Raw genomic sequence first — 11,190 nt, 5'->3', positions numbered from 1 at the left:
GAAGAAGAAGAAGAATTTGCTCAAATGGCCTTCATGGCTATTGGAAATAATGAGGTAACTTCCACACACTCTCAATCTGAAAGTGATAATGATGAAGATGATGATCTTGAATCTTTTGTTGAAAAGCTACATAATGGCTTGAAGGAATCTTATGATAAAAACAAGCAGTTAAAACAGAAAATGGCTTTTCTCATTCAAGAAAATGCAAGTCTTTTTCAACAAAATAAACAACTAAAGACCGACAATGAAAGTCTTGTAAGAGCCGGATGTAATGTTCAAGATGAGCTTGATAGAAAGACAAATATTTGTGAAATGCTGAAGGAAAGACAGAGTGATTTGAAAAAAAGGATGGACAACTTGGATGAGACTCTGAAAGCAAGAAAGCAGGAGTTTAGCAAAAGGAACATGTTATTTACCCATCCTACTACTTTTCAAAGAACATTTGCACACAACAAAATTGCACATGGGTTCACAACATATAGAAGAGGTGGATTGAGATATATCAAACCAGTACATGTTAAGGACTCTTCCATTTTGTGTGGTTTTTGTTGTCAAAGAGGGCATTTGAAAGGTAATTGCTATGTGAAAAGAAATCTGAACAAAGGGATGAAGTGCATGTGGTTAGTTAGATACAATGCTAACTATTATGGACCCAAAAATTAAAAAGGGGTACCAAAAACCCTTTCTTTTCAGGAAAAATGCTCAAACAAGTCCAAATGGTTCATTGATAGCGGTTGCTCAAGGCACATGACCGGTGATCCTTCCTTGTTCATAAAGCTGAAATCAAAATCAAGTGGAAAGGTAACATTTGGTGATGATGTGAAAGCTAAGACAATTGGAATAGGTGATGTTGGTAAGGATGGTGAAACTTTTGTTCATAATGTGCTCTTGGTTGATAACTTAGGTTATAACTTGCTTAGTGTTAGTCAATTGTGTGATAAAGACTTGTATGTGTTGTTTAAAAAGCTTGAATGCATTGTACTTGATTCCAAATATAATGTTGTGTTCAAAGGAAAGAGGTTTAATGACATATATATTGTGATTCTTGATAAAGTTGATTCTTCTAGCTTAAAATGTCTTAAAGCTTCAAATGAAGATCCTTGGTTGTGGCATAGAAGACTTTGTCATTTTAACATGGACTTACTAAAGGAAATTTCGAAAAAGGAACTAGTTAGAGGCTTGCCAAAAATCAGTTTTGAAAAGGATAAAATATGTGATGCATGTCAATTTGGTAAGCAAACAAAAGTTTCTTTTAAAACAAAGAAGTGTGTATCTACTTCAAAACCCTTAGAACTCTTGCATCTTGACTTATTTGGCCCTACTCAAATCTCTAGCTTGGGTGGTAAGAAATACTGTTTTGTGATTGTGGATGATTATTCTAGATACACTTGGGTGATATTTCTTGCTCATAAAGATGATGCCTTCAAGAATTTTACTTCATTGTTTGCTAAAGTGCAAAATCTGCTTGGTTTAAAAATTGTTAGAATTAGAAGTGATAATGGAACCGAATTCAAATTTTGTGGTTTTTCAGAATTTTGTGATTATAATGGTATAACTCATGAGTTTTCTATTGCAAGGACTCCACAGCAAAATGGTGTTGTAGAAAGGAAAAACAGGACTCTCCAAGAGGCTGCTGGAACTATGTTGAATGAATGTAGATTGCCTAAATACCTTTGGGCTGAAGCGGTAAACACTGCATGTTATGTGATGAATAGAATTCTCTTGAGAACTATTTTGAAGAAAACTCCTTATGAACTGATTTTTGATAAGAAACCTACGGTTGGTTACTTCAAAGTATTTGGTTGTAAATGCTTTATTTTGAATCTAAAGGAACATCTTGGCAAGTTTGATAAAAAATCTGATGAAGGAATATTTTTGGGATATTGTGAAAATAAAAGAGGATATAGAGTTTTTAATAGAAGGACTCTTGTGATTGAAGAAGCTATACATATAACATTTGATGAAGCCAATGATGATAATTCCAAAAGTTTGTGTGAGGATGATGATGTAGGTGTTCGAGAAGGAATGGAAAAGCTATCAATTGGGAATGAAGGAAGTTCTAAACCAGCAGCAATTGAAATGGAAAATGAAGTTCATAATGATCAAGAAGTGGAAGATGAAGACAAAAATGATGATCCACTCAAAGATCTTCCCAAGGCTTGGAAATTCAGCCAAAATCATCCAAAAGAACTTATAATTGGTGATCCATCCGAGAAGGTAAACACTCGTTCCTCATCTAGAAAATTGATTGATAATTTTGCTTTAGTTTCTCTTTTTGAACCTAAAAATATCAATGATGCTTTAAAGGATGAAAACTGGATTTTGGCTATGCAAGAGGAACTTAATCAATTTGAGAGAAATGAAGTTTGGACACTTGTTGTTAGACCTCAAAATCAGCCTATCATTGGCACAAAGTGGATTTTTAGAAATAAGTTGGATGATAAAGGTGTTGTTGTAAGAAATAAAGCCAGATTAGTTGCTAAAGGATATGCACAAGAAGAAGGAATTGATTTTGATGAAACATTTGCTCCCGTAGCAAGATTAGAATCTATTAGAATGCTTCTTGCTTTTGCTTGCTTCAAAGGTTTCAAATTGTTTCAAATGGATGTTAAAAGTGCCTTTTTAAATGGTTTTATTGATCAAGAAGTGTATGTGGATCAACCCCCCGGTTTTGAAAATACAAAATTTTGAAGTCATGTGTTTAAACTTTCTAAAGCTTTATATGGTTTAAAACAGGCTCCAAGAGCTTGGTATGAAAGATTAAGTGGGTTCTTGATTGAAAAAGGTTTCAAAAGAGGTATTGTGGACACCACACTTTTTACTAAGCATGTGTTGAATGACCTTCTCATTGTGCAAATATATGTTGATGATATTATCTTTGGTGCTACTAATGAGTATCTATGTAAGGAGTTTTCCACCACTATGCAAAATGAATTTGAAATGAGTATGATGGGAGAATTAAATTTCTTCCTTGGACTTCAAATACATCAAGCTCTTGAGGGAATTTTTATCAATCAAGCAAAGTATACCAAGGAATTACTGAAAAGGTTTGGCATGGAGGACTCAAAGCAAGTTGGAACTCCAATGTGCACTTCTACAAAGCTTGACAAAGATGAAGAAGGTAATCATGTGGATGAAAAGCATTATAGAGGTATGATCGGAAGCTTACTCTATTTAACTGCAAGTAGACCTGATATTATGTTTGCTGTTTGCTTGTGTGCTAGATTTCAATCGTGTCCAAAAGAATCACATTTGAATGCTGTAAAAAGAATTTTTAGGTATTTGAAAGGTACATTAGACTATGGTCTTTGGTATGCTAAATCCAGTGAGTTTGCACTATATGGTTATTCGGATGCTGATTTTGGAGGGTGTCGTGTAGATAGAAAGAGTACTAGTGGATCTTGTCACTTTCTTGGAAATTCTTTAGTCTCTTGGTTTAGCAAGAAACAAAATGCAATCTCATTGTCTACAACCGAAGCAGAATATATTGCCGCTAGTGCATGTTGTGCTCAACTTTTATGGATGAAGCATACCCTGAATGACTATGGATTGTTGTATGACTGCATGCCTGTATTCTGTGATAATACTAGTGCTATAAATTTGACCAAAAATCCTATTCAGCATTCTAGGACAAAGCATATTGAAATAAAACACCACTTTATTCGTGATCTTGTTCAAAAAGGTGAAATTTGTGTAAATTATGTTTGTTCTAAAGATCAATTTGCTGATATTTTTACAAAAGCTTTGCCATTAGATCAATTCATTCATCTAAGATCAAAATTAGGAATGTTCGAAAAATCATCATAAATTTTTCATTGCCTTCGGACGTCCGAAAGAGGATGAACGGACGTCCGATGATGTTCTTCAGCCATTTTCCAGATTGCACCTGTTCGGACGCAGCTGTCGGACGCACAACTTCGTTCGGCCGTCCGACAGTGCAACGGCTCATTTTTTAAAACTACTTTCTTCCACATTTGCTTCAAACCTTTCCTATTCTATTTCCTCTCGGACGAAAACCCTCTCATCTCTCACTCTCAAATTCACATCATTCTGAGACCCTCATTTCAAAATTGACTCAACCAAAACAGTTCCTGATCAATTCCGAGTCATTTTTCCTGATCATTTCACAGAATCATCTATCATTTCACAAATTCCCAAATTTTCCTCTAAACCCTACATTCTTATAACCGCTCTGACAAATCTTGTTCAAACCCTGTTTTGTCCAAAAATTTCTGTGCGATTCACTTCCTTACTACTGTGTGCATCATTTGCATCCTGCATTCCATACATTTCACACAATGGTGAATCTTAGAGGAGGAAAAGTTACTGCCGGACGCAAGCATCCACTCAGGGATGAAGATAAGGATCTTCCTACTGTCAAACGGACATCCAAACGCTTCAAAAGGGGAGCTATCAAGGGTCAAATGTCACGGCCTACACCACAACCCACATCTCAGCCTGAATCTGGACAGGGGACCTCCTCTCAACCGCCTCCAAAATCAGTCCCTCTCCCTCCATTCTTTGATGATGCTGCAAAAGACAAATACGCCTGGATATCACAGAAGGGTGTCATCCCTCAAAGAACCGTAAACCCCTCTGAATTTCGTTCCATAGGTTTAGAATCCATTCTAAGTCTATTTGATTTCCAGAAATGGTCGCATCTCATTTCCATGCCCAATGTCTACTATCCTGATATGCTGCATCAATTTTTTGCTAACCTTAGGAAAGGAACTGACCAAACTGAGATCATGTCTAGGGTAAATGGGGTAGACCTAATCTTTGATTCTGATACTGTGAATTCCATTTTAAAGACTACCATTGAACGTTTGTGCAAAGATAAGGTTGCTAATTTCTTTTCTTATGAAGAGCTTCCTACTGCTGCAAATCATTTTGATGGGACAAAAATGTTAACTTATTTCAAAAGAAGTTTTTCTTCACCTGCTGATGCTAAGTTGAATGATCTGGCTCCTGTGAATTTGATTGCCTTTTCTATCATTTCAAACTTGCTTGTGCCCACTGATGGCCATAGAACTGATGCAAACAAAATGGAGCTGTATCTTTTTTATTGTTTTCGAGAAAAAATTCGGATTGATTTTGGCTTTGTCATGTGCAAGTTTTTACTTCGCTATGCTACTGACTCTCGAAGAAAACTATCCTATGGGAAGTTTCTTCAAAAGATTTTTGAATTTTACAAAGTTCCAATTCTAGGTGTTTGTCCCAAAGAAACATCTTCTTATGCTTTTACCAGAGCATATTTTGAAAGGAAAAATCTTATTTTTAAAGATAATCTGTGGGCATATAAGGGGGCATCATCTAGTGAACAAAGATCTAAGACTGTACATGATTCTTCACCCATTTCACTCACTCCCATTCACCCTAGGAAGTCTACCACTAAAGCATCTTCCTCTTCCAGTAATGAGGTAATTGAGCTTCTTCATGAACTCAAACAGCATGTTCTTCTTCTAGAACATGGCCTAATGCTCACCATGTCTTCTGAGCAACAAGCTGCCTTTCTTGATAAAAAGAACCTTCTTTTTTCTCCACCTATGGTTGAGGAAGTCTCACATGACAAAGAACCTCGAACCACTGATCCAGGTTCATCAGTTCCAGATCCGAATCCATCAACTCCTGTGACTCCTCATGGCCCTTCCACATCAGACAAAGGCAAGGCACCAATTGAAGAAGCTGCTGAAGATGATGAAGAAACTGATGAGGAAGACCTCTCTCAATATCAGCTCTCTCGGAGGACTCCTGGATCCACTTAGTTCATCATTTAGGACATTTGCATTCTGTTTGTCTCTTTTATGTGTTTGTGGTATTCAACAATGAATATGTATTGTAATGGATATTTTAAGTTTCTTTTGGTATGATCTGGTGGATGTTTAAGTACTGTTTTGATGGATGTCTAAATATTTTGATGAATGATTGTCTATTCTGCTTGTGTGAATGTAGTGAATTTGTGGATTATATGATTGTCTATTTTAAGTACTGTTTTGATGGATGTGTTGGATGGTGTCACCAGGATGTTGATTTGTGAACTTGTGTAAATTTGTGACTGTGTGGATGACAAAAAGGGATGTTGATGTTGATGTGATTTGTTGCCCTTTTGTGATGACAAAAAGGGGGAGTTAATGATTGGATTGAGTGATGATTGGTGATTGATGATTAGTGATGTTAGGATATGTTGGATTGATTGTTTAAATTTGGATTGGCTGATATGCTTAATTGTTTAACTCGGATGGGCAGCCAAGTGAGGGGGAGTTTTTCAAAATTTTTAAATTTTAGGATTCACTAAGACAGGGGGAGTTTTCATTACAATCATCAATTTCATTTCAAACTTTTGTTTTGTCATCATCAAAAAGGGGGAGAATGTTATTCTTGGTTTTGATGATCACAAAAGTTTGTTTATACAGACCAAGAAAGTGAACACTTTGATCAGGCCTGATGAAACAAAGAAAGCATATGTTTAATTGACTTCAGTCTACGATGCTTTGGATGTGGCAAACAAGATTGAAATAATATGAATGAATTTAGTCATTGTTTTGTTCCAATCAAAGATACTGTCTTGTTAGTACGTCAAGTATGTTATTCTTGGTACTTTGAAATGTTTATCTAACTTTCTGCAAATATGAGTGTTTGTGTTTAGAATCAGGTTCGAATGTGTCATGAAATGCAAAACAATCAAAAGGAGAAGCAAAAACAGGACAAACAGGTCGGACGGCCGAAAGGAAACTGTCGGACGTCCGAAAGGAGAAAGAACATCAAAAAGGAAACAGGACACTCATGTCGGACGGCCGAAAGGAATCTGTCGGACGTCCGAAAGAAGTAAGAACATCAAGAAGGAAGCTATGTCGGACGCTCATAAAGAGCCATCGGACGTCCGGAAGGTTCGGACGCACACCTCGGACGCACATCAACCGCATCGGACGTCCGAGAAATTCCAAATTAACTTGCCAACTCTCGGCCTAAGCTCGGACGCTGTACTGTCGGACGATAAACACTCATCGGACGTCCGAACGTCAAACTTGCTGTTTTCGGACGATTGGTTCGGACGATGATTTGTTCGTCGGACGTCCGACAGCTCCAACGGCTAGTTGACTCTTCAGCTGCCTTCTATCCGTTGGAAGCATTGATGAAGCCCATTTCTGGTTCTCTTTAAAATCAAACTGGTCAGAACCAAGTAGGGACTTTTGCACACTTTGTTTACAAGATCTAGTGAGATATTTTAGTTAGAAAATAGTCTCCAAAGCTGATTTGTTTTAAAGTGGTGTGAATTTCAGTTGAGCATTTCTTTAGTGGTTGAAAGGATCTTTAGTGTAGCTTTGTTGAGGGTTTTCTGAGTGATTGTAAAACTTTCTAGTTTGACTAAGTGAGGCTTAGGGCAAGGAGGAAGTGCTCCCTCCATTGTACATCTAGTTGATTTTCGTTCATCAAAGAGAAGTTGCTCTTCCTAGTGTTTGGTCTTCAAGTTTGGGTAAAGCTTGGTAGACACTTGGTTTGTTTCCCTATTTTAATTTTCTGTTTAATAAAATTCTCATTGCTTTTCTATACTTGTTTTTCTGATCAATATTGCTCCTGTCTTCTAATCTACTTGGCAAATCATTACTAGAAAAGAAGGTAAATTTCAATTAAAGGAAAAGTGCATAAATTTGGTTAGGATTTTAAATCAACCCAATTCACCCCCCCTCTTGGTTGTATTTGGGACTTACAGGAGGTCTTCATAAGAAATGTAGACCTATGTCTTAGCTTCATAATGCCATAAGATTCATCTCAATTCGATAAGTGTAGCTTCAATTGTGATTAAAATGCCAAAAGATGATAGGAACTTGACGATTTTCGAATTCCCTTTGCTTGACATGATATTTGTGATCTAGGGCTTGGACATGAACAAGGCACTGATTTATGATGGATGAGGTTCATGAGCTGTGGTTGGTGAGTGATTCCAAAACTATTTTCAAAGTTACTTTTGAACCATTTCTTGCACTGTTTACTCGATTGCATATCATGTGTGCTTGCATGTGAGTTCATGACATGATTTGGCTCCAATGAGTTCTTGGGAAGTCTTGTGCTTAGAACCAATGTCTCCATCACTGTTTATTTGGAGTACAAATGGCTCCCTATTACTGTTTGACTGTTAATTGATCTATTTGAGCGTTGGATGTTTAAGTACAATGATTTCACTGGCTCACAAGAGCAATAAACGTACATTTGATTATTGATTCATGACATCATTGAAATGAACTATTGTGAAACTTAGTTGATTATTGATTTTTACTTAACACTCGCTGAACTTCTAGCTCACCCAAAAAATGTTTTTCTTCCGACAGGGCTCGAGGCAAAGGAAGCACTTGTATTAAGTTATTCGTGGAACTGGATGGAATATCTCTTGTACAGTTTGAATTTAGATTCATGTTGTGTAATAGTGGGGATTATATGAATGTTTGGAATTGGAACGGATGTATGTGTACGTTCCATGCTTGGGAACTAGTATTCGCTTTGCTTGTGACATGTATATTCGTGGAGGAATTGATGTATTATTTGAGATGTGCCTTGTACGCTATTTGAGCATGGTAGTGAGTGAGTGAGTCTCGGCGAGAGCTGAGCAGGTGGTCCGCTCCTTTGGTTTGCCTTAAGGGAAGGTAGGGCTGTCACAAATTGAGCAGTGGCCCTTTCATTGCCTTCCCTTAGTCTTTCTTTTGAAATAAGGACTTTTCCCGCGGGTCAGCTAATATGAATTTATTTCTTTAAGTTTTTCTATACTTGTTAGTAGGTATGAAATAGAAACATATTTGGATTAACTGTGGCCCTTTACAGGTTGGATTAATTATAATTGTGTCCAAAATAAAATTTAGAAATTTAGATTTATCTGGCCAATTTAGATTTATCTTAGCACTCATCTCACATATAATTCAAAGTACATAATAAATTAGTCTAAATTCATTTGATATTTAGTGAAAATATTAAAATAACTATTATATCTTTTAATATAAAATTTCTTGCTAGTAATTAATTTTACGAAATAGCTATTAGTAGAGGTTTCATCTTTATTGACTTTAGCTACAATAGTAATTAATTATACTTATAATCATAAAGGTTCAGCTATTTGAATAATTTTCTATAATGCACTAATAATTTTAATAAACATTTAAAATTTCAAAGTTCCTTTAAAAAAAAGAACAAATTATCATTGTAGCAAGTTTACATTGTAGATAAGATTTTTAACTTACCAATATAATAGAAATAAATTATTACTGTTTATGCCGCTCGGTCAAGAGCTCTGCAAGGTGATTTTCAGGGATATAAAAGCAGTGTTCGAGATTCAGTTTTCACGGGCGATAGATGCACGTGCATTTCCGAAGATGTATGACGCGATGGCCAAACTCCCTTCCCCCAAGTATGGGTTCACCATTGTGGGTTGGAAGCCAAGTGCAACTGGACAGCTGACACTCAACACTGATGGGTGTTCCAAGGGGAATCCCAGTATGAGTGGTGGAAGTGGAGTGATTAGGGATTTCGATGGTCAACTAGTGTTTGCATTCTCAGCATTCCTTGGTGATGAAACTAGCTTACGGGCAGAGACTCTAGCGCTATTAATAGGGCTCCGGCTGTGTGCGGGATAGGGAGTGGCCACACCGTTTGTTCAATCGGACTCTGCAATCTTAGTGGGCATTCTACAACGGTGATTCCATTGCCCGTGGCATGTTCGGGCAGAGGTAGAGTAGATATGGCAAATGGTTATGGAGGTGGGCAGGTTCTCACACTATGTTCGAGAGACGAACAAAGTAGCCGACGTATTGGCTAATGTGGGGGTCACGCATATCCAGAATCCACTTAGAATTTATGACACCCTAGAGGCGGCTCCGGTGTTGGCTAGGGGTGCAATTCGACTTGATCAGTTGGGAGTACTAGCTGTTAGGAGAGTTAGGAGGGCCGTGAGAGGAGACACTTTGTCGTGATAGGAGAAACTTTTCCTTGTACTTAAAACTTTGTGCTCCTATATCTTGTATTCGGTTTTTATGAGTAAAATCTAAAGAGTTTGTTTTAAAAAATAGAAATAAATTATTACTGTTATAAAATGTCTTAAACTACTTGTTGTATTTTTCCATATATATTTAATTATTTTATGATGGATTAATCATTTATATTGATACATGGACCAGTTACAATGACAAGCAAGGATATTGGTTGGGAACATGGTACACTTGTGAGTGGCAATTATTGTGGAAAAATTGTGAGATGCGATTATTGTGGAAAAGTAATGCATTGTGGCATTACAAGGTTGAAAGAGCATATCAATCATGTCATAGGGCAAGTTGAAGCTTGTGCAAGGGCACTAAAAGAAGTTACACATAATAAAAATGCATCTAAATATTGCTAAGGCTCAAAGAGCTACAATAAAAAAGAAAAAAGAAGAAATATTGAACTCTCTACAACAGGAAAATACGCATAATAATTTCAACATAGTTGGCGACGAGAAGGACGAAAATGTTTTTGAACTTGATGAAGAAAGTAGGATGGCATTGGAAAAAGAATAGATAAAGCAAGCAAATAGAGAGAGTTAATACTTGCAATTTTTAGATGAACAATGAAGGCATTCAACATCTGGGAGTTGACCTTCTATGTTTATGTTAGGTATTATTTGTAAACTAAAATATTATAACAAATTTGATATCATTTTATAAAATATAATTAAATAAATTTGGAATTTATTTATTCATTTTTTATTTGTTAAACATTGTTAATTTTAGGAAATATGAGTACTGGCACTTCACAACCAATGACTTCTGAAAATAAAAGAGGATTGTCACATAATTTTATTGTCAAACAAGCGGATGAAATGACAAGCAGAGGAATTGACTCACATATGTTTCCTTTGAAATAAAAATCAGTCAAATCAATGTTTGCAGGGAAAAATATAAAAAAAGTCGGTCAGGTAATTTCAAAGTGTTTTCATTTCAGTGCTGTACTATGTCATGCAGCTGACAATGTGACGGCCCCACCTCCCCCTAGGGCGTACCCCAGGGTTCGGCAGGCCGCCTGCCCAGCTCTCGCCGGGACTAAGTCGTTCACTACAATCCTCAAATGAATTACAATATAAATCTCAAATATTACATCAAATGTTCCCACAATTACACATCCAAGTCTCCAATAATTACATGTCATAAGCGAAGCGAAAACAATTTCCAACTA

This window comes from Coffea arabica, chromosome 6c (assembly GCF_036785885.1).
Source record: "Coffea arabica cultivar ET-39 chromosome 6c, Coffea Arabica ET-39 HiFi, whole genome shotgun sequence".
In the NCBI taxonomy this organism is placed as follows: Eukaryota; Viridiplantae; Streptophyta; class Magnoliopsida; order Gentianales; family Rubiaceae; genus Coffea; species Coffea arabica.
The sequence above is the reverse complement of the archived record's forward strand: the minus strand, read 5'-3'. Positions refer to the sequence as shown.